Genomic DNA, 23,420 nt, shown 5'->3' with positions numbered 1-23,420 from the left:
ACACAGGGGTAATTTTTACAGTGGGGAGAGAGTAGGCAGAATTTACTCTGCCTGATAAAGGAGATAAACGAAGGACTTTACCTGCTGTAGAGCTGCAGCGGCGAGGGAGTACCGTCCAACACTGTTTGGTGGCATCATTTGATGTTTTGGAACTCCCGCCACTGTATTGGGCTCCATAGGTGAACTCCAATGCCCAGAATGCAGTGCAGCAGCAGGAGAAGCGCGAGGTGCCTTGCAGCTGTGAGATATAGGAGGAGCCAGTGATCACGTGATGGGGTGTGATCAACTTTTGAACAACAGAGCGGCAGATCTCCTGAAACATTGAGGACACTGAAATGGGGCACTGATGAAAGCTAAGTAAAGCTGAAACGCGTCTGCCTAGCGTTTCAGGGACCTTTGGACTGCCAGCGCTTTAACATCAATAAAGCCTTTTGTTTTATCCCCCGGAGCTGTTGTCACTCTCTTCGTGTTGGAGAGAGACTGTTTGTGATATTTTCGCCAGCGTGCAGGTGCTGGCTGAGTGACCACCCTCTCGATTTGGAGCAACGCGTTTTCCTGCGACCTTTTTGTGTGTGCATAAAACTGCTACGCGTCGCCCCCCCAGTGCCCTACATAGGGGTAATTATTACAGTGGGGAGAGAGTAGGCAGAATTTACTCTGCCTGATAAGGGAGATAAACGAAGGACTTTACCTGCTGTAGAGCTGCAGCGGCGAGGGAGTACCGTCCAACACTGTTTGGTGGCATCATTTGATGTTTTGGAACTCCCGTCACTGTATTGGGCTCCATAGGTGAACTCCAATGCCCAGAATGCAGTGCAGCAGCAGGAGAAGCGCGAGGTGCCTTGCAGCTGTGAGGTATAGGAGGAGCCAGTGATCACGTGATGGGGTGTGATCAACTTTTGAACAACAGAGCGGCAGATCTCCTGAAACATTGAGGACACTGAAATGGGGCACTGATGAAAGCTAAGTAAAGCTGAAACGCGTCTGCCTAGCGTTTCAGGGACCTTTGGACTGCCAGCGCTTTAACATCAATAAAGCCTTTTGTTTTATCCCCCGGAGCTGTTGTCACACTCTCTTCGTGTTGGGGAGAGACTGTTTGTGATATTTTCGCCAGCGTGCAGGTGCTGGCTGAGTGACCACCCTCTCGATTTGGAGCAACGCGTTTTCCTGCGACCTTTTTGTGTGTGCATAAAACTGCTACGCGTCGCCCCCCCAGTGCCCTACATAGGGGTAATTATTACAGTGGGGAGAGAGTAGGCAGAATTTACTGCGCCTGATAAGGGAGATAAACGAAGGACTTTACCTGCTGTAGAGCTGCAGCGGCGAGGGAGTACCGTCCAACACTGTTTGGTGGCATCATTTGATGTTTTGGAACTCCCGTCACTGTATTGGGCTCCATAGGTGAACTCCAATGCCCAGAATGCAGTGCAGCAGCAGGAGAAGCGCGAGGTGCCTTGCAGCTGTGAGGTATAGGAGGAGCCAGTGATCACGTGATGGGGTGTGATCAACTTTTGAACAACAGAGCGGCAGATCTCCTGAAACATTGAGGACACTGAAATGGGGCACTGATGAAAGCTAAGTAAAGCTGAAACGCGTCTGCCTAGCGTTTCAGGGACCTTTGGACTGCCAGCGCTTTAACATCAATAAAGCCTTTTGTTTTATCCCCCGGAGCTGTTGTCACACTCTCTTCGTGTTGGGGAGAGACTGTTTGTGATATTTTCGCCAGCGTGCAGGTGCTGGCTGAGTGACCACCCTCTCGATTTGGAGCAACGCGTTTTCCTGCGACCTTTTTGTGTGTGCATAAAACTGCTACGCGTCGCCCCCCCAGTGCCCTACACAGGGGTAATTTTTACAGTGGGGAGAGAGTAGGCAGAATTTACTCTGCCTGATAAAGGAGATAAACGAAGAACTTTACCTGCTGTAGAGCTGCAGCGGCGAGGGAGTACCGTCCAACACTGTTTGGTGGCATCATTTGATGTTTTGGAACTCCCGTCACTGTATTGGGCTCCATAGGTGAACTCCAATGCCCAGAATGCAGTGCAGCAGCAGGAGAAGCGCGAGGTGCCTTGCAGCTGTGAGATATAGGAGGAGCCAGTGATCACGTGATGGGGTGTGATCAACTTTTGAACAACAGAGCGGCAGATCTCCTGAAACATTGAGGACACTGAAATGGGGCACTGATGAAAGCTAAGTAAAGCTGAAACGCGTCTGCCTAGCGTTTCAGGGACCTTTGGACTGCCAGCGCTTTAACATCAATAAAGCCTTTTGTTTTATCCCCCGGAGCTGTTGTCACACTCTCTTCGTGTTGGAGAGAGACTGTTTGTGATATTTTCGCCAGCGTGCAGGTGCTGGCTGAGTGACCACCCTCTCGATTTGGAGCAACGCGTTTTCCTGCGACCTTTTTGTGTGTGCATAAGACTGCTACGCGTCGCCCCCCCAGTGCCCTACATAGGGGTAATTTTTACAGTGGGGAGAGAGTAGGCAGAATTTACTCTGCCTGATAAGGGAGATAAACGAAGGACTTTACCTGCTGTAGAGCTGCAGCGGCGAGGGAGTACCGTCCAACACTGTTTGGTGGCATCATTTGATGTTTTGGAACTCCCGTCACTGTATTGGGCTCCATAGGTGAACTCCAATGCCCAGAATGCAGTGCAGCAGCAGGAGAAGCGCGAGGTGCCTTGCAGCTGTGAGGCATAGGAGGAGCCAGTGATCACGTGATGGGGTGTGATCAACTTTTGAACAACAGAGCGGCAGATCTCCTGAAACATTAAGGACACTGAAATGGGGCACTGATGAAAGCTAAGTAAAGCTGAAACGCGTCTGCCTAGCGTTTCAGGGACCTTTGGACTGCCAGCGCTTTAACATCAATAAAGCCTTTTGTTTTATCCCCCGGAGCTGTTGTCACACTCTCTTCGTGTTGGAGAGAGACTGTTTGTGATATTTTCGCCAGCGTGCAGGTGCTGGCTGAGTGACCACCCTCTCGATTTGGAGCAACGCGTTTTCCTGCGACCTTTTTGTGTGTGCATAAAACTGCTACGCGTCGCCCCCCCAGTGCCCTACATAGGGGTAATTTTTACAGTGGGGAGAGAGTAGGCAGAATTTACTCTGCCTGATAAAGGAGATAAACGAAGGACTTTACCTGCTGTAGAGCTGCAGCGGCGAGGGAGTACCGTCCAACACTGTTTGGTGGCATCATTTGATGTTTTGGAACTCCCGTCACTGTATTGGGCTCCATAGGTGAACTCCAATGCCCAGAATGCAGTGCAGCAGCAGGACAAGCGCGAGGTGCCTTGCAGCTGTGAGGTATAGGAGGAGCCAGTGATCACGTGATGGGGTGTGATCAACTTTTGAACAACAGAGCGGCAGATCTCCTGAAACATTGAGGACACTGAAATGGGGCACTGATGAAAGCTAAGTAAAGCTGAAACGCGTCTGCCTAGCGTTTCAGGGACCTTTGGACTGCCAGCGCTTTAACATCAATAAAGCCTTTTGTTTTATCCCCCGGAGCTGTTGTCACTCTCTTCGTGTTGGAGAGAGACTGTTTGTGATATTTTCGCCAGCGTGCAGGTGCTGGCTGAGTGACCACCCTCTCGATTTGGAGCAACGCGTTTTCCTGCGACCTTTTTGTGTGTGCATAAAACTGCTACGCGTCGCCCCCCCAGTGCCCTACATAGGGGTAATTTTTATAGTGGGGAGAGAGTAGGCAGAATTTACTCTGCCTGATAAGGGAGATAAAAGAAGGACTTTACCTGCTGTAGAGCTGCAGCGGCGAGGGAGTACCGTCCAACACTGTTTGGTGGCATCATTTGATGTTTTGGAAGTCCCGTCACTGTATTGGGCTCCATAGGTGAACTCCAATGCCCAGAATGCAGTGCAGCAGCAGGAGAAGCACGAGGTGCCTTGCAGCTGTGAGGCATAGAGGAGCCAGTGATCACGTGATGGGGTGTGATCAACTTTTGAACAACAGAGCGGCAGATCTCCTGAAACATTGAGGACACTGAAATGGGGCACTGATGAAAGCTAAGTAAAGCTGAAACGCGTCTGCCTAGTGTTTCAGGGACCTTTGGACTGCCAGCGCTTTAACATCAATAAAGCCTTTTGTTTTATCCCCCGGAGCTGTTGTCACACTCTCTTCGTGTTGGAGAGAGACTGTTTGTGATATTTTCGCCAGCGTGCAGGTGCTGGCTGAGTGACCACCCTCTCGATTTGGAGCAACGCGTTTTCCTGCGACCTTTTTGTGTGTTCATAAAACTGCTACGCGTCGCCCCCCCAGTGCCCTACATAGGGGTAATTTTTACAGTGGGGAGAGAGTAGGCAGAATTTACTCTGCCTGATAAGGGAGATAAACGAAGGACTTTACCTGCTGTAGAGCTGCAGCGGCGAGGGAGTACCGTCCAACACTGTTTGGTGGCATCATTTGATGTTTTGGAAGTCCCGTCACTGTATTGGGCTCCATAGGTGAACGCCAATGCCCAGAATGAAGTGCAGCAGCAGGAGAAGCGCGAGGTGCCTTGCAGCTGTGAGGCATAGGAGGAGCCAGTGATCACGTGATGGGGTGTGATCAACTTTTGAACAACAGAGCGGCAGATCTCCTGAAACATTGAGGACACTGAAATGGGGCACTGATGAAAGCTAAGTAAAGCTGAAACGCGTCTGCCTAGCGTTTCAGGGACCTTTGGACTGCCAGCGCTTTAACATCAATAAAGCCTTTTGTTTTATCCCCCGGAGCTGTTGTCACACTCTCTTCGTGTTGGGGAGAGACTGTTTGTGATATTTTCGCCAGCGTGCAGGTGCTGGCTGAGTGACCACCCTTTCGATTTGGAGCAATGCGTTTTCCTGCGACCTTTTTGTGTGTGCATAAAACTGCTACGCGTCGCCCCCCCAGTGCCCTACATAGGGGTAATTATTACAGTGGGGAGAGAGTAGGCAGAATTTACTCTGCCTGATAAGGGAGATAAACGAAGGACTTTACCTGCTGTAGAGCTGCAGCGGCGAGGGAGTACCGTCCAACACTGTTTGGTGGCATCATTTGATGTTTTGGAACTCCCGTCACTGTATTGGGCTCCATAGGTGAACTCCAATGCCCAGAATGCAGTGCAGCAGCAGGAGAAGCGCGAGGTGCCTTGCAGCTGTGAGGTATAGGAGGAGCCAGTGATCACGTGATGGGGTGTGATCAACTTTTGAACAACAGAGCGGCAGATCTCCTGAAACATTGAGGACACTGAAATGGGGCACTGATGAAAGCTAAGTAAAGCTGAAACGCGTCTGCCTAGCGTTTCAGGGACCTTTGGACTGCCAGCGCTTTAACATCAATAAAGCCTTTTGTTTTATCCCCCGGAGCTGTTGTCACACTCTCTTCGTGTTGGGGAGAGACTGTTTGTGATATTTTCGCCAGCGTGCAGGTGCTGGCTGAGTGACCACCCTCTCGATTTGGAGCAACGCGTTTTCCTGCGACCTTTTTGTGTGTGCATAAAACTGCTACGCGTCGCCCCCCCAGTGCCCTACATAGGGGTAATTTTTATAGTGGGGAGAGAGTAGGCAGAATTTACTCTGCCTGATAAGGGAGATAAAAGAAGGACTTTACCTGCTGTAGAGCTGCAGCGGCGAGGGAGTACCGTCCAACACTGTTTGGTGGCATCATTTGATGTTTTGGAAGTCCCGTCACTGTATTGGGCTCCATAGGTGAACTCCAATGCCCAGAATGCAGTGCAGCAGCAGGAGAAGCACGAGGTGCCTTGCAGCTGTGAGGCATAGAGGAGCCAGTGATCACGTGATGGGGTGTGATCAACTTTTGAACAACAGAGCGGCAGATCTCCTGAAACATTGAGGACACTGAAATGGGGCACTGATGAAAGCTAAGTAAAGCTGAAACGCGTCTGCCTAGTGTTTCAGGGACCTTTGGACTGCCAGCGCTTTAACATCAATAAAGCCTTTTGTTTTATCCCCCGGAGCTGTTGTCACACTCTCTTCGTGTTGGAGAGAGACTGTTTGTGATATTTTCGCCAGCGTGCAGGTGCTGGCTGAGTGACCACCCTCTCGATTTGGAGCAACGCGTTTTCCTGCGACCTTTTTGTGTGTTCATAAAACTGCTACGCGTCGCCCCCCCAGTGCCCTACATAGGGGTAATTTTTACAGTGGGGAGAGAGTAGGCAGAATTTACTCTGCCTGATAAGGGAGATAAACGAAGGACTTTACCTGCTGTAGAGCTGCAGCGGCGAGGGAGTACCGTCCAACACTGTTTGGTGGCATCATTTGATGTTTTGGAAGTCCCGTCACTGTATTGGGCTCCATAGGTGAACGCCAATGCCCAGAATGAAGTGCAGCAGCAGGAGAAGCGCGAGGTGCCTTGCAGCTGTGAGGCATAGGAGGAGCCAGTGATCACGTGATGGGGTGTGATCAACTTTTGAACAACAGAGCGGCAGATCTCCTGAAACATTGAGGACACTGAAATGGGGCACTGATGAAAGCTAAGTAAAGCTGAAACGCGTCTGCCTAGCGTTTCAGGGACCTTTGGACTGCCAGCGCTTTAACATCAATAAAGCCTTTTGTTTTATCCCCCGGAGCTGTTGTCACACTCTCTTCGTGTTGGGGAGAGACTGTTTGTGATATTTTCGCCAGCGTGCAGGTGCTGGCTGAGTGACCACCCTCTCGATTTGGAGCAATGCGTTTTCCTGCGACCTTTTTGTGTGTGCATAAAACTGCTACGCGTCGCCCCCCCAGTGCCCTACATAGGGGTAATTATTACAGTGGGGAGAGAGTAGGCAGAATTTACTCTGCCTGATAAGGGAGATAAACGAAGGACTTTACCTGCTGTAGAGCTGCAGCGGCGAGGGAGTACCGTCCAACACTGTTTGGTGGCATCATTTGATGTTTTGGAACTCCCGTCACTGTATTGGGCTCCATAGGTGAACTCCAATGCCCAGAATGCAGTGCAGCAGCAGGAGAAGCGCGAGGTGCCTTGCAGCTGTGAGGTATAGGAGGAGCCAGTGATCACGTGATGGGGTGTGATCAACTTTTGAACAACAGAGCGGCAGATCTCCTGAAACATTGAGGACACTGAAATGGGGCACTGATGAAAGCTAAGTAAAGCTGAAACGCGTCTGCCTAGCGTTTCAGGGACCTTTGGACTGCCAGCGCTTTAACATCAATAAAGCCTTTTGTTTTATCCCCCGGAGCTGTTGTCACACTCTCTTCGTGTTGGGGAGAGACTGTTTGTGATATTTTCGCCAGCGTGCAGGTGCTGGCTGAGTGACCACCCTCTCGATTTGGAGCAACGCGTTTTCCTGCGACCTTTTTGTGTGTGCATAAAACTGCTACGCGTCGCCCCCCCAGTGCCCTACATAGGGGTAATTATTACAGTGGGGAGAGAGTAGGCAGAATTTACTCTGCCTGATAAGGGAGATAAACGAAGGACTTTACCTGCTGTAGAGCTGCAGCGGCGAGGGAGTACCGTCCAACACTGTTTGGTGGCATCATTTGATGTTTTGGAACTCCCGTCACTGTATTGGGCTCCATAGGTGAACTCCAATGCCCAGAATGCAGTGCAGCAGCAGGAGAAGCGCGAGGTGCCTTGCAGCTGTGAGGTATAGGAGGAGCCAGTGATCACGTGATGGGGTGTGATCAACTTTTGAACAACAGAGCGGCAGATCTCCTGAAACATTGAGGACACTGAAATGGGGCACTGATGAAAGCTAAGTAAAGCTGAAACGCGTCTGCCTAGCGTTTCAGGGACCTTTGGACTGCCAGCGCTTTAACATCAATAAAGCCTTTTGTTTTATCCCCCGGAGCTGTTGTCACACTCTCTTCGTGTTGGGGAGAGACTGTTTGTGATATTTTCGCCAGCGTGCAGGTGCTGGCTGAGTGACCACCCTCTCGATTTGGAGCAACGCGTTTTCCTGCGACCTTTTTGTGTGTGCATAAAACTGCTACGCGTCGCCCCCCCAGTGCCCTACACAGGGGTAATTTTTACAGTGGGGAGAGAGTAGGCAGAATTTACTCTGCCTGATAAAGGAGATAAACGAAGGACTTTACCTGCTGTAGAGCTGCAGCGGCGAGGGAGTACCGTCCAACACTGTTTGGTGGCATCATTTGATGTTTTGGAACTCCCGTCACTGTATTGGGCTCCATAGGTGAACTCCAATGCCCAGAATGCAGTGCAGCAGCAGGAGAAGCGCGAGGTGCCTTGCAGCTGTGAGATATAGGAGGAGCCAGTGATCACGTGATGGGGTGTGATCAACTTTTGAACAACAGAGCGGCAGATCTCCTGAAACATTGAGGACACTGAAATGGGGCACTGATGAAAGCTAAGTAAAGCTGAAACGCGTCTGCCTAGCGTTTCAGGGACCTTTGGACTGCCAGCGCTTTAACATCAATAAAGCCTTTTGTTTTATCCCCCGGAGCTGTTGTCACTCTCTTCGTGTTGGAGAGAGACTGTTTGTGATATTTTCGCCAGCGTGCAGGTGCTGGCTGAGTGACCACCCTCTCGATTTGGAGCAACGCGTTTTCCTGCGACCTTTTTGTGTGTGCATAAAACTGCTACGCGTCGCCCCCCCAGTGCCCTACATAGGGGTAATTTTTACAGTGGGGAGAGAGTAGGCAGAATTTACTCTGCCTGATAAGGGAGATAAAAGAAGGACTTTACCTGCTGTAGAGCTGCAGCGGCGAGGGAGTACTGTCCAACACTGTTTGGTGGCATCATTTGATGTTTTGGAAGTCCCGTCACTGTATTGGGCTCCATAGGTGAACTCCAATGCCCAGAATGCAGTGCAGCAGCAGGAGAAGCACGAGGTGCCTTGCAGCTGTGAGGCATAGAGGAGCCAGTGATCACGTGATGGGGTGTGATCAACTTTTGAACAACAGAGCGGCAGATCTCCTGAAACATTGAGGACACTGAAATGGGGCGCTGATGAAAGCTAAGTAAAGCTGAAACGCGTCTGCCTAGCGTTTCAGGGACCTTTGGACTGCCAGCGCTTTAACATCAATAAAGCCTTTTGTTTTATCCCCCGGAGCTGTTGTCACACTCTCTTCGTGTTGGAGAGAGACTGTTTGTGATATTTTCGCCAGCGTGCAGGTGCTGGCTGAGTGACCACCCTCTCGATTTGGAGCAACGCGTTTTCCTGCGACCTTTTTGTGTGTGCATAAGACTGCTACGCGTCGCCCCCCCAGTGCCCTACATAGGGGTAATTTTTACAGTGGGGAGAGAGTAGGCAGAATTTACTCTGCCTGATAAGGGAGATAAACGAAGGACTTTACCTGCTGTAGAGCTGCAGCGGCGAGGGAGTACCGTCCAACACTGTTTGGTGGCATCATTTGATGTTTTGGAACTCCCGTCACTGTATTGGGCTCCATAGGTGAACTCCAATGCCCAGAATGCAGTGCAGCAGCAGGAGAAGCGCGAGGTGCCTTGCAGCTGTGAGGCATAGGAGGAGCCAGTGATCACGTGATGGGGTGTGATCAACTTTTGAACAACAGAGCGGCAGATCTCCTGAAACATTAAGGACACTGAAATGGGGCACTGATGAAAGCTAAGTAAAGCTGAAACGCGTCTGCCTAGCGTTTCAGGGACCTTTGGACTGCCAGCGCTTTAACATCAATAAAGCCTTTTGTTTTATCCCCCGGAGCTGTTGTCACACTCTCTTCGTGTTGGAGAGAGACTGTTTGTGATATTTTCGCCAGCGTGCAGGTGCTGGCTGAGTGACCACCCTCTCGATTTGGAGCAACGCGTTTTCCTGCGACCTTTTTGTGTGTGCATAAAACTGCTACGCGTCGCCCCCCCAGTGCCCTACATAGGGGTAATTTTTACAGTGGGGAGAGAGTAGGCAGAATTTACTCTGCCTGATAAAGGAGATAAACGAAGGACTTTACCTGCTGTAGAGCTGCAGCGGCGAGGGAGTACCGTCCAACACTGTTTGGTGGCATCATTTGATGTTTTGGAACTCCCGTCACTGTATTGGGCTCCATAGGTGAACTCCAATGCCCAGAATGCAGTGCAGCAGCAGGAGAAGCGCGAGGTGCCTTGCAGCTGTGAGGTATAGGAGGAGCCAGTGATCACGTGATGGGGTGTGATCAACTTTTGAACAACAGAGCGGCAGATCTCCTGAAACATTGAGGACACTGAAATGGGGCACTGATGAAAGCTAAGTAAAGCTGAAACGCGTCTGCCTAGCGTTTCAGGGACCTTTGGACTGCCAGCGCTTTAACATCAATAAAGCCTTTTGTTTTATCCCCCGGAGCTGTTGTCACTCTCTTCGTGTTGGAGAGAGACTGTTTGTGATATTTTCGCCAGCGTGCAGGTGCTGGCTGAGTGACCACCCTCTCGATTTGGAGCAACGCGTTTTCCTGCGACCTTTTTGTGTGTGCATAAAACTGCTACGCGTCGCCCCCCCAGTGCCCTACATAGGGGTAATTTTTATAGTGGGGAGAGAGTAGGCAGAATTTACTCTGCCTGATAAGGGAGATAAAAGAAGGACTTTACCTGCTGTAGAGCTGCAGCGGCGAGGGAGTACCGTCCAACACTGTTTGGTGGCATCATTTGATGTTTTGGAAGTCCCGTCACTGTATTGGGCTCCATAGGTGAACTCCAATGCCCAGAATGCAGTGCAGCAGCAGGAGAAGCACAAGGTGCCTTGCAGCTGTGAGGCATAGAGGAGCCAGTGATCACGTGATGGGGTGTGATCAACTTTTGAACAACAGAGCGGCAGATCTCCTGAAACATTGAGGACACTGAAATGGGGCGCTGATGAAAGCTAAGTAAAGCTGAAACGTGTCTGCCTAGCGTTTCAGGGACCTTTGGACTGCCAGCGCTTTAACATCAATAAAGCCTTTTGTTTTATCCCCCGGAGCTGTTGTCACACTCTCTTCGTGTTGGAGAGAGACTGTTTGTGATATTTTCGCCAGCGTGCAGGTGCTGGCTGAGTGACCACCCTCTCGATTTGGAGCAGCGCGTTTTCCTGCGACCTTTTTGTGTGTGCATAAAACTGCTACGCGTCGCCCCCCCCAGTGCCCTACATAGGGGTAATTTTTACAGTGGGGAGAGAGTAGGCAGAATTTACTCTGCCTGATAAGGGAGATAAACGAAGGACTTTACCTGCTGTAGAGCTGCAGCGGCGAGGGAGTACCGTCCAACACTGTTTGGTGGCATCATTTGATGTTTTGGAACTCCCGTCACTGTATTGGGCTCCATAGGTGAACTCCAATGCCCAGAATGCAGTGCAGCAGCAGGAGAAGCGCGAGGTGCCTTGCAGCTGTGAGGCATAGGAGGAGCCAGTGATCACGTGATGGGGTGTGATCAACTTTTGAACAACAGAGCGGCAGATCTCCTGAAACATTGAGGACACTGAAATGGGGCACTGATGAAAGCTAAGTAAAGCTGAAACGCGTCTGCCTAGCGTTTCAGGGACCTTTGGACTGCCAGCGCTTTAACATCAATAAAGCCTTTTGTTTTATCCCCCGGAGCTGTTGTCACACTCTCTTCGTGTTGGAGAGAGACTGTTTGTGATATTTTCGCCAGCGTGCAGGTGCTGGCTGAGTGACCACCCTCTCGATTTGGAGCAACGCGTTTTCCTGCGACCTTTTTGTGTGTGCATAAAACTGCTACGCGTCGCCCCCACAGTGCCCTACATAGGGGTAATTTTTACAGTGGGGAGAGAGTAGGCAGAATTTACTCTGCCTGATAATGGAGATAAACGAAGGACTTTACCTGCTGTAGAGCTGCAGCGGCGAGGGAGTACCGTCCAACACTGTTTGGTGGCATCATTTGATGTTTTGGAAGTCCCGTCACTGTATTGGGCTCCATAGGTGAACTCCAATGCCCAGAATGCAGTGCAGCAGCAGGAGAAGCGCGAGGTGCCTTGCAGCGGTGAGGCATAGGAGGAGCCAGTGATCACGTGATGGGGTGTGATCAACTTTTAAACAACAGAGCGGCAGATCTCCTGAAACATTGAGGACACTGAAATGGGGCACTGATGAAAGCTAAGTAAAGCTGAAACGCGTCTGCCTAGTGTTTCAGGGACCTTTGGACTGCCAGCGCTTTAACATCAATAAAGCCTTTTGTTTTATCCCCCGGAGCTGTTGTCACACTCTCTTCGTGTTGGAGAGAGACTGTTTGTGATATTTTCGCCAGCGTGCAGGTGCTGGCTGAGTGACCACCCTCTCGATTTGGAGCAACGCGTTTTCCTGCGACCTTTTTGTGTGTTCATAAAACTGCTACGCGTCGCCCCCCCAGTGCCCTACATAGGGGTAATTTTTACAGTGGGGAGAGAGTAGGCAGAATTTACTCTGCCTGATAAGGGAGATAAATGAAGGACTTTACCTGCTGTAGAGCTGCAGCGGCGAGGGAGTACCGTCCAACACTGTTTGGTGGCATCATTTGATGTTTTGGAAGTCCCGTCACTGTATTGGGCTCCATAGGTGAACGCCAATGCCCAGAATGCAGTGCAGCAGCAGGAGAAGCGCGAGGTGCCTTGCAGCTGTGAGGCATAGGAGGAGCCAGTGATCACGTGATGGGGTGTGATCAACTTTTGAACAACAGAGCGGCAGATCTCCTGAAACATTGAGGACACTGAAATGGGGCACTGATGAAAGCTAAGTAAAGATGAAACGCGTCTGCCTAGCGTTTCAGGGACCTTTGGACTGCCAGCGCTTTAACATCAATAAAGCCTTTTGTTTTATCCCCCGGAGCTGTTGTCACACTCTCTTCGTGTTGGGGAGAGACTGTTTGTGATATTTTCGCCAGCGTGCAGGTGCTGGCTGAGTGACCACCCTCTCGATTTGGAGCAATGCGTTTTCCTGCGACCTTTTTGTGTGTGCATAAAACTGCTACGCGTCGCCCCCCCAGTGCCCTACATAGGGGTAATTATTACAGTGGGGAGAGAGTAGGCAGAATTTACTCTGCCTGATAAGGGAGATAAACGAAGGACTTTACCTGCTGTAGAGCTGCAGCGGCGAGGGAGTACCGTCCAACACTGTTTGGTGGCATCATTTGATGTTTTGGAACTCCCGTCACTGTATTGCGCTCCATAGGTGAACTCCAATGCCCAGAATGCAGTGCAGCAGCAGGAGAAGCGCGAGGTGCCTTGCAGCTGTGAGGTATAGGAGGAGCCAGTGATCACGTGATGGGGTGTGATCAACTTTTGAACAACAGAGCGGCAGATCTCCTGAAACATTGAGGACACTGAAATGGGGCACTGATGAAAGCTAAGTAAAGCTGAAACGCGTCTGCCTAGCGTTTCAGGGACCTTTGGACTGCCAGCGCTTTAACATCAATAAAGCCTTTTGTTTTATCCCCCGGAGCTGTTGTCACTCTCTTCGTGTTGGAGAGAGACTGTTTGTGATATTTTCGCCAGCGTGCAGGTGCTGGCTGAGTGACCACCCTCTCGATTTGGAGCAACGCGTTTTCCTGCGACCTTTTTGTGTGTGCATAAAACTGCTACGCGTCGCCCCCCCAGTGCCCTACATAGGGGTCATTTTTACAGTGGGGAGAGAGTAGGCAGAATTTACTCTGCCTGATAAGGGAGATAAAAGAAGGACTTTACCTGCTGTAGAGCTGCAGCGGCGAGGGAGTACCGTCCAACACTGTTTGGTGGCATCATTTGATGTTTTGGAAGTCCCGTCACTGTATTGGGCTCCATAGGTGAACTCCAATGCCCAGAATGCAGTGCAGCAGCAGGAGAAGCACGAGGTGCCTTGCAGCTGTGAGGCATAGGAGGAGCCAGTGATCACGTGATGGGGTGTGATCAACTTTTGAACAACAGAGCGGCAGATCTCCTGAAACATTGAGGACACTGAAATGGGGCACTGAAAAGCTAAGTAAAGCTGAAACGCGTCTGCCTAGTGTTTCAGGGACCTTTGGACTGCCAGCGCTTTAACATCAATAAAGCCTTTTGTTTTATCCCCCGGAGCTGTTGTCACACTCTCTTCGTGTTGGAGAGAGACTGTTTGTGATATTTTCGCCAGCGTGCAGGTGCTGGCTGAGTGACCACCCTCTCGATTTGGAGCAACGCGTTTTCCTGCGACCTTTTTGTGTGTTCATAAAACTGCTACGCGTCGCCCCCCCAGTGCCCTACATAGGGGTAATTTTTACAGTGGGGAGAGAGTAGGCAGAATTTACTCTGCCTGATAAGGGAGATAAACGAAGGACTTTACCTGCTGTAGAGCTGCAGCGGCGAGGGAGTACCGTCCAACACTGTTTGGTGGCATCATTTGATGTTTTGGAACTCCCGTCACTGTATTGGGCTCCATAGGTGAACTCCAATGCCCAGAATGCAGTGCAGCAGCAGGAGAAGCGCGAGGTGCCTTGCAGCTGTGAGGCATAGGAGGAGCCAGTGATCACGTGATGGGGTGTGATCAACTTTTGAACAACAGAGCGGCAGATCTCCTGAAACATTGAGGACACTGAAATGGGGCACTGATGAAAGCTAAGTAAAGCTGAAACGCGTCTGCCTAGCGTTTCAGGGACCTTTGGACTGCCAGCGCTTTAACATCAATAAAGCCTTTTGTTTTATCCCCCGGAGCTGTTGTCACACTCTCTTCGTGTTGGGGAGAGACTGTTTGTGATATTTTCGCCAGCGTGCAGGTGCTGGCTGAGTGACCACCCTCTCGATTTGGAGCAACGCGTTTTCCTGCGACCTTTTTGTGTGTGCATAAAACTGCTACGCGTCGCCCCCCCAGTGCCCTACATAGGGGTAATTATTACAGTGGGGAGAGAGTAGGCAGAATTTACTCTGCCTGATAAGGGAGATAAACGAAGGACTTTACCTGCTGTAGAGCTGCAGCGGCGAGGGAGTACCGTCCAACACTGTTTGGTGGCATCATTTGATGTTTTGGAACTCCCGTCACTGTATTGGGCTCCATAGGTGAACTCCAATGCCCAGAATGCAGTGCAGCAGCAGGAGAAGCGCGAGGTGCCTTGCAGCTGTGAGGTATAGGAGGAGCCAGTGATCACGTGATGGGGTGTGATCAACTTTTGAACAACAGAGCGGCAGATCTCCTGAAACATTGAGGACACTGAAATGGGGCACTGATGAAAGCTAAGTAAAGCTGAAACGCGTCTGCCTAGCGTTTCAGGGACCTTTGGACTGCCAGCGCTTTAACATCAATAAAGCCTTTTGTTTTATCCCCCGGAGCTGTTGTCACACTCTCTTCGTGTTGGGGAGAGACTGTTTGTGATATTTTCGCCAGCGTGCAGGTGCTGGCTGAGTGACCACCCTCTCGATTTGGAGCAACGCGTTTTCCTGCGACCTTTTTGTGTGTGCATAAAACTGCTACGCGTCGCCCCCCCAGTGCCCTACATAGGGGTAATTTTTACAGTGGGGAGAGAGTAGGCAGAATTTACTCTGCCTGATAAAGGAGATAAACGAAGGACTTTACCTGCTGTAGAGCTGCAGCGGCGAGGGAGTACCGTCCAACACTGTTTGGTGGCATCATTTGATGTTTTGGAACTCCCGTCACTGTATTGGGCTCCATAGGTGAACTCCAATGCCCAGAATGCAGTGCAGCAGCAGGAGAAGCGCGAGGTGCCTTGCAGCTGTGAGGTATAGGAGGAGCCAGTGATCACGTGATGGGGTGTGATCAACTTTTGAACAACAGAGCGGCAGATCTCCTGAAACATTGAGGACACTGAAATGGGGCACTGATGAAAGCTAAGTAAAGCTGAAACGCGTCTGCCTAGCGTTTCAGGGACCTTTGGACTGCCAGCGCTTTAACATCAATAAAGCCTTTTGTTTTATCCCCCGGAGCTGTTGTCACTCTCTTCGTGTTGGAGAGAGACTGTTTGTGATATTTTCGCCAGCGTGCAGGTGCTGGCTGAGTGACCACCCTCTCGATTTGGAGCAACGCGTTTTCCTGCGACCTTTTTGTGTGTGCATAAAACTGCTACGTGTCGCCCCCCCAGTGCCCTACATAGGGGTAATTTTTACAGTGGGGAGAGAGTAGGCAGAATTTACTCTGCCTGATAAGGGTGATAAACGAAGGACTTTACCTGCTGTAGAGCTGCAGCGGCGAGGGAGTACCGTCCAACACTGTTTGGTGGCATCATTTGATGTTTTGGAACTCCCGTCACTGTATTGGGCTCCATAGGTGAACTCCAATGCCCAGAATGCAGTGCAGCAGCAGGAGAAGCGCGAGGTGCCTTACAGCTGTGAGGCATAGGAGGAGCCAGTGATCACGTGATGGGGTGTGATCAACTTTTGAACAACAGAGCGGCAGATCTCCTGAAACATTGAGGACACTGAAATGGGGCACTGATGAAAGCTAAGTAAAGCTGAAACGCGTCTGCCTAGCGTTTCAGGGACCTTTGGACTGCCAGCGCTTTAACATCAATAAAGCCTTTTGTTTTATCCCCCGGAGCTGTTGTCACACTCTCTTCGTGTTGGGGAGAGACTGTTTGTGATATTTTCGCCAGCGTGCAGGTGCTGGCTGAGTGACCACCCTCTCGATTTGGAGCAACGCGTTTTCCTGCGACCTTTTTGTGTGTGCATAAAACTGCTACGCGTCGCCCCCCCAGTGCCCTACATAGGGGTAATTATTACAGTGGGGAGAGAGTAGGCAGAATTTACTCTGCCTGATAAGGGAGATAAACGAAGGACTTTACCTGCTGTAGAGCTGCAGCGGCGAGGGAGTACCGTCCAACACTGTTTGGTGGCATCATTTGATGTTTTGGAACTCCCGTCACTGTATTGGGCTCCATAGGTGAACTCCAATGCCCAGAATGCAGTGCAGCAGCAGGAGAAGCGCGAGGTGCCTTGCAGCTGTGAGGTATAGGAGGAGCCAGTGATCACGTGATGGGGTGTGATCAACTTTTGAACAACAGAGCGGCAGATCTCCTGAAACATTGAGGACACTGAAATGGGGCACTGATGAAAGCTAAGTAAAGCTGAAACGCGTCTGCCTAGCGTTTCAGGGACCTTTGGACTGCCAGCGCTTTAACATCAATAAAGCCTTTTGTTTTATCCCCCGGAGCTGTTGTCACTCTCTTCGTGTTGGAGAGAGACTGTTTGTGATATTTTCGCCAGCGTGCAGGTGCTGGCTGAGTGACCACCCTCTCGATTTGGAGCAACGCGTTTTCCTGCGACCTTTTTGTGTGTGCATAAAACTGCTACGCGTCGCCCCCCCCAGTGCCCTACATAGGGGTAATTTTTACAGTGGGGAGAGAGTAGGCAGAATTTACTCTGCCTGATAAGGGAGATAAAAGAAGGACTTTACCTGCTGTAGAGCTGCAGCGGCGAGGGAGTACCGTCCAACACTGTTTGGTGGCATCATTTGATGTTTTGGAAGTCCCGTCACTGTATTGGGCTCCATAGGTGAACTCCAATGCCCAGAATGCAGTGCAGCAGCAGGAGAAGCACGAGGTGCCTTGCAGCTGTGAGGCATAGGAGGAGCCAGTGATCACGTGATGGGGTGTGATCAACTTTTGAACAACAGAGCGGCAGATCTCCTGAAACATTGAGGACACTGAAATGGGGCGCTGATGAAAGCTAAGTAAAGCTGAAACGCGTCTGCCTAGCGTTTCAGGGACCTTTGGACTGCCAGCGCTTTAACATCAATAAAGCCTTTTGTTTTATCCCCCGGAGCTGTTGTCACACTCTCTTCGTGTTGGAGAGAGACTGTTTGTGATATTTTCGCCAGCGTGCAGGTGCTGGCTGAGTGACCACCCTCTCGATTTGGAGCAACGCGTTTTCCTGCGACCTTTTTGTGTGTGCATAAAACTGCTACGCGTCGCCCCCCCAGTGCCCTACATAGGGGTAATTTTTACAGTGGGGAGAGAGTAGGCAGAATTTACTCTGCCTGATAAGAGAGATAAACGAAGGACTTTACCTGCTGTAGAGTTGCAGCGGCGAGGGAGTACCGTCCAACACTGTTTGGTGGCATCATTTGATGTTTTGGAACTCCCGTCACTGTATTGGGCTCCATAGGTGAACTCCAATGTCCAGAATGCAGTGCAGCAGCAGGAGAAGCGCGAGGTGCCTTGCAGCTGTGAGGTATAGGAGGAGCCAGTGATCACGTGATGGGGTGTGATCAACTTTTGAACAACAGAGCGGCAGATCTCCTGAAACATTGAGGACACTGAAATGGGGCACTGATGAAAGCTAAGTAAAGCTGAAACGCGTCTGCCTAGCGTTTCAGGGACCTTTGGACTGCCAGCGCTTTAACATCAATAAAGCCTTTTGTTTTATCCCCCGGAGCTGTTGTCACACTCTCTTCGTGTTGGAGAGAGACTGTTTGTGATATTTTCGCCAGCGTGCAGGTGCTGGCTGAGTGACCACCCTCTCGATTTGGAGCAACGCGTTTTCCTGCGACCTTTTTGTGTGTGCATAAAACTGCTACGCGTCGCCCCCCCAGTGCCCTACATAGGGGTAATTTTGACAGTGGGGAGAGAGTAGGCAGAATTTACTCTGCCTGATAAGGGAGATAAACGAAGGACTTTACCTGCTGTAGAGCTGCAGCGGCGAGGGAGTACCGTCCAACACTGTTTGGTGGCATCATTTGATGTTTTGGAAGTCCCGTCACTGTATTGGGCTCCATAGGTGAACTCCAATGCCCAGAATGCAGTGTAGCAGCAGGAGAAGCGCGAGGTGCCTTGCAGCTGTGAGGCATAGGAGGAGCCAGTGATCACGTGATGGGGTGTGATCAACTTTTGAACAACAGAGCGGCAGATCTCCTGAAACATTGAGGACACTGAAATGGGGCACTGATGAAAGCTAAGTAAAGCTGAAACGCGTCTGCCTAGCGTTTCAGGGACCTTTGGACTGCCAGCGCTTTAACATCAATAAAGCCTTTTGTTTTATCCCCCGGAGCTGTTGTCACACTCTCTTCGTGTTGGAGAGAGACTGTTTGTGATATTTTCGCCAGCGTGCAGGTGCTGGCTGAGTGACCACCCTCTCGATTTGGAGCAACGCGTTTTCCTGCGACCTTTTTGTGTGTGCATAAAACTGCTACGCGTCGCCCCCCAGTGCCCTACATAGGGGTAATTTTTACAGTGGGGAGAGAGTAGGCAGAATTTACTCTGCCTGATAAGGGAGATAAACGAAGGACTTTACCTGCTGTAGAGCTGCAGCGGCGAGGGAGTACCGTCCAACACTGTTTGGTGGCATCATTTGATGTTTTGGAAGTCCCGTCACTGTATTGGGCTCCATAGGTGAACTCCAATGCCCAGAATGCAGTGCAGCAGCAGGAGAAGCGCGAGGTGCCTTGCAGCTGTGAGGCATAGGAGGAGCCAGTGATCACGTGATGGGGTGTGATCAACTTTTGAACAACAGAGCGGCAGATCTCCTGAAACATTGAGGACACTGAAATGGGGCACTGATGAAAGCTAAGTAAAGCTGAAACGCGTCTGCCTAGCGTTTCAGGGACCTTTGGACTGCCAGCGCTTTAACATCAATAAAGCCTTTTGTTTTATCCCCCGGAGCTGTTGTCACACTCTCTTCGTGTTGGAGAGAGACTGTTTGTGATATTTTCGCCAGCGTGCAGGTGCTGGCTGAGTGACCACCCTCTCGATTTGGAGCAACGCGTTTTCCTGCGACCTTTTTGTGTGTGCATAAAACTGCTACGCGTCGCCCCCCCCAGTGCCCTACATAGGGGTAATTTTTACAGTGGGGAGGGAGTAGGCAGAATTTACTCTGCCTGATAAGGGAGATAAACGAAGGACTTTACCTGCTGTAGAGCTGCGGCGGCGAGGGAGTACCGTCCAACACTGTTTGGTGGCATCATTTGATGTTTTGGAAGTCCCGTCACTGTATTGGGCTCCATAGGTGAACTCCAATGCCCAGAATGCAGTGCAGCAGCAGGAGAAGCGCGAGGTGCCTTGCAGCTGTGAGGCATAGGAGGAGCCAGTGATCACGTGATGGGGTGTGATCAACTTTTGAACAACAGAGCGGCAGATCTCCTGAAACATTGAGGACACTGAAATGGGGCACTGATGAAAGCTAAGTAAAGCTGAAACGCGTCTGCCTAGTGTTTCAGGGACCTTTGGACTGCCAGCGCTTTAACATCAATAAAGCCTTTTGTTTTATCCCCCGGAGCTGTTGTCACACTCTCTTCGTGTTGGAGAGAGACTGTTTGTGATATTTTCGCCAGCGTGCAGGTGCTGGCTGAGTGACCACCCTCTCGATTTGGAGCAACGCGTTTTCCTGCGACCTTTTTGTGTGTGCATAAAACTGCTACGCTTCGCCCCCCCAGTGCCCTACATAGGGGTAATTTTTACAGTGGGGAGAGTGTAGGCAGAATTTACTCTGCCTGATAAGGGTGATAAACGAAGGACTTTACCTGCTGTAGAGCTGCAGCGGCGAGGGAGTACCGTCCAACACTGTTTGGTGGCATCATTTGATGTTTTGGAAGTCCCGTCACTGTATTGGGCGCCATAGGTGAACGCCAATGCCCAGAATGCAGTGCAGCAGCAGGAGAAGCGCGAGGTGCCTTGCAGCTGTGAGGTATAGGAGGAGCCAGTGATCACGTGATGGGGTGTGATCAACTTTTGAACAACAGAGCGGCAGATCTCCTGAAACATTGAGGACACTGAAATGGGGCACTGATGAAAGCTAAGTAAAGCTGAAACGCGTCTGCCTAGCGTTTCAGGGACCTTTGGACTGCCAGCGCTTTAACATCAATAAAGCCTTTTGTTTTATCCCCCGGAGCTGTTGTCACACTCACTTCGTGTTGGAGAGAGACTGTTTGTGATATTTTCGCCAGCGTGCAGGTGCTGGCTGAGTGACCACCCTCTCGATTTGGAGCAACGCGTTTTCCTGCGACCTTTTTGTGTGTGCATAAAACTGCTACGCGTCGCCCCCCCAGTGCCCTACATAGGGGTAATTTTTACAGTGGGGAGAGAGTAGGCAGAATTTACTCTGCCTGATAAGGGAGATAAACGAAGGACTTTACCTGCTGTAGAGCTGCAGCGGCGAGGGAGTACCGTCCAACACTGTTTGGTGGCATCATTTGATGTTTTGGAAGTCCCGTCACTGTATTGGGCTCCATAGGTGAACTCCAATGCCCAGAATGCAGTGCAGCAGCAGGAGAAGCGCGAGGTGCCTTGCAGCGGTGAGGCATAGGAGGAGCCAGTGATCACGTGATGGGGTGTGATCAACTTTTGAACAACAGAGCGGCAGATCTCCTGAAACATTGAGGACACTGAAATGGGGCACTGATGAAAGCTAAGTAAAGCTGAAACGCGTCTGCCTAGTGTTTCAGGGACCTTTGGACTGCCAGCGCTTTAACATCAATAAAGCCTTTTGTTTTATCCCCCGGAGCTGTTGTCACACTCTCTTCGTGTTGGAGAGAGACTGTTTGTGATATTTTCGCCAGCGTGCAGGTGCTGGCTGAGTGACCACCCTCTCGATTTGGAGCAACGCGTTTTCCTGCGACCTTTTTGTGTGTTCATAAAACTGCTACGCGTCGCCCCCCCAGTGCCCTACATAGGGGTAATTTTTACAGTGGGGAGAGAGTAGGCAGAATTTACTCTGCCTGATAAGGGAGATAAACGAAGGACTTTACCTGCTGTAGAGCTGCAGCGGCGAGGGAGTACCGTCCAACACTGTTTGATGGCATCATTTGATGTTTTGGAAGTCCCGTCACTGTATTGGGCTCCATAGGTGAACGCCAATGCCCAGAATGCAGTGCAGCAGCAGGAGAAGCGCGAGGTGCCTTGCAGCTGTGAGGCATAGGAGGAGCCAGTGATCACTTGATGGGGTGTGATCAACTTTTGAACAACAGAGCGGCAGATCTCCTGAAACATTGAGGACACTGAAATGGGGCACTGATGAAAGCTAAGTAAAGCTGAAACGCGTCTGCCTAGCGTTTCAGGGACCTTTGGACTGCCAGCGCTTTAACATCAATAAAGCCTTTTGTTTTATCCCCCGGAGCTGTTGTCACACTCTCTTCGTGTTGGGGAGAGACTGTTTGTGATATTTTCGCCAGCGTGCAGGTGCTGGCTGAGTGACCACCCTCTCGATTTGGAGCAACGCGTTTTCCTGCGACCGTTTTGTGTGTGCATAAAACTGCTACGCGTCGCCCCCCCAGTGCCCTACATAGGGGTAATTATTACAGTGGGGAGAGAGTAGGCAGAATTTACTCTGCCTGATAAGGGAGATAAACGAAGGACTTTACCTGCTGTAGAGCTGCAGCGGCGAGGGAGTACCGTCCAACACTGTTTGGTGGCATCATTTGATGTTTTGGAACTCCCGTCACTGTATTGGGCTCCATAGGTGAACTCCAATGCCCAGAATGCAGTGCAGCAGCAGGAGAAGCGCGAGGTGCCTTGCAGCTGTGAGGTATAGGAGGAGCCAGTGATCACGTGATGGGGTGTGATCAACTTTTGAACAACAGAGCGGCAGATCTCCTGAAACATTGAGGACACTGAAATGGGGCACTGATGAAAGCTAAGTAAAGCTGAAACGCGTCTGCCTAGCGTTTCAGGGACCTTTGGACTGCCAGCGCTTTAACATCAATAAAGCCTTTTGTTTTATCCCCCGGAGCTGTTGTCACACTCTCTTCGTGTTGGGGAGAGACTGTTTGTGATATTTTCGCCAGCGTGCAGGTGCTGGCTGAGTGACCACCCTCTCGATTTGGAGCAACGCGTTTTCCTGCGACCTTTTTGTGTGTGCATAAAACTGCTACGCGTCGCCCCCCCAGTGCCCTACATAGGGGTAATTTTTACAGTGGGGAGAGAGTAGGCAGAATTTACTCTGCCTGATAAGGGAGATAAACGAAGGACTTTACCTGCTGTAGAGCTGCAGCGGCGAGGGAGTACCGTCCAACACTGTTTGGTGGCATCATTTGATGTTTTGGAAGTCCCGTCACTGTATTGGGCTCCATAGGTGAACTCCAATGCCCAGAATACAGTGCAGCAGCAGGAGAAGCACGAGGTGCCTTGCAGCTGTGAGGCATAGGAGGAGCCAGTGATCACGTGATGGGGTGTGATCAACTTTTGAACAACAGAGCGGCAGATCTCCTGAAACATTGAGGACACTGAAATGGGGCGCTGATGAAAGCTAAGTAAAGCTGAAACGCGTCTGCCTAGCGTTTCAGGGACCTTTGGACTGCCAGCGCTTTAACATCAATAAAGCCTTTTGTTTTATCCCCCGGAGCTGTTGTCACACTCTCTTCGTGTTGGAGAGAGACTGTTTGTGATATTTTCGCCAGCGTGCAGGTGCTGGCTGAGTGACCACCCTCTCGATTTGGAGCAACGCGTTTTCCTGCGACCTTTTTGTGTGTGCATAAAACTGCTACGCGTCGCCCCCCCAGTGCCCTACATAGGGGTAATTTTTACAGTGGGGAGAGAGTAGGCAGAATTTACTCTGCCTGATAAGAGAGATAAACGAAGGACTTTACCTGCTGTAGAGCTGCAGCGGCGAGGGAGTACCGTCCAACACTGTTTGGTGGCATCATTTGATGTTTTGGAAGTCCCGTCACTGTATTGGGCTCCATAGGTG

The sequence above is a fragment of the Triturus cristatus genome, chromosome 2_2, assembly GCF_964204655.1.
Source record: "Triturus cristatus chromosome 2_2, aTriCri1.1, whole genome shotgun sequence".
NCBI classification, from domain to species: Eukaryota; Metazoa; Chordata; class Amphibia; order Caudata; family Salamandridae; genus Triturus; species Triturus cristatus.
Note: the sequence above shows the minus strand (reverse complement) of the source record.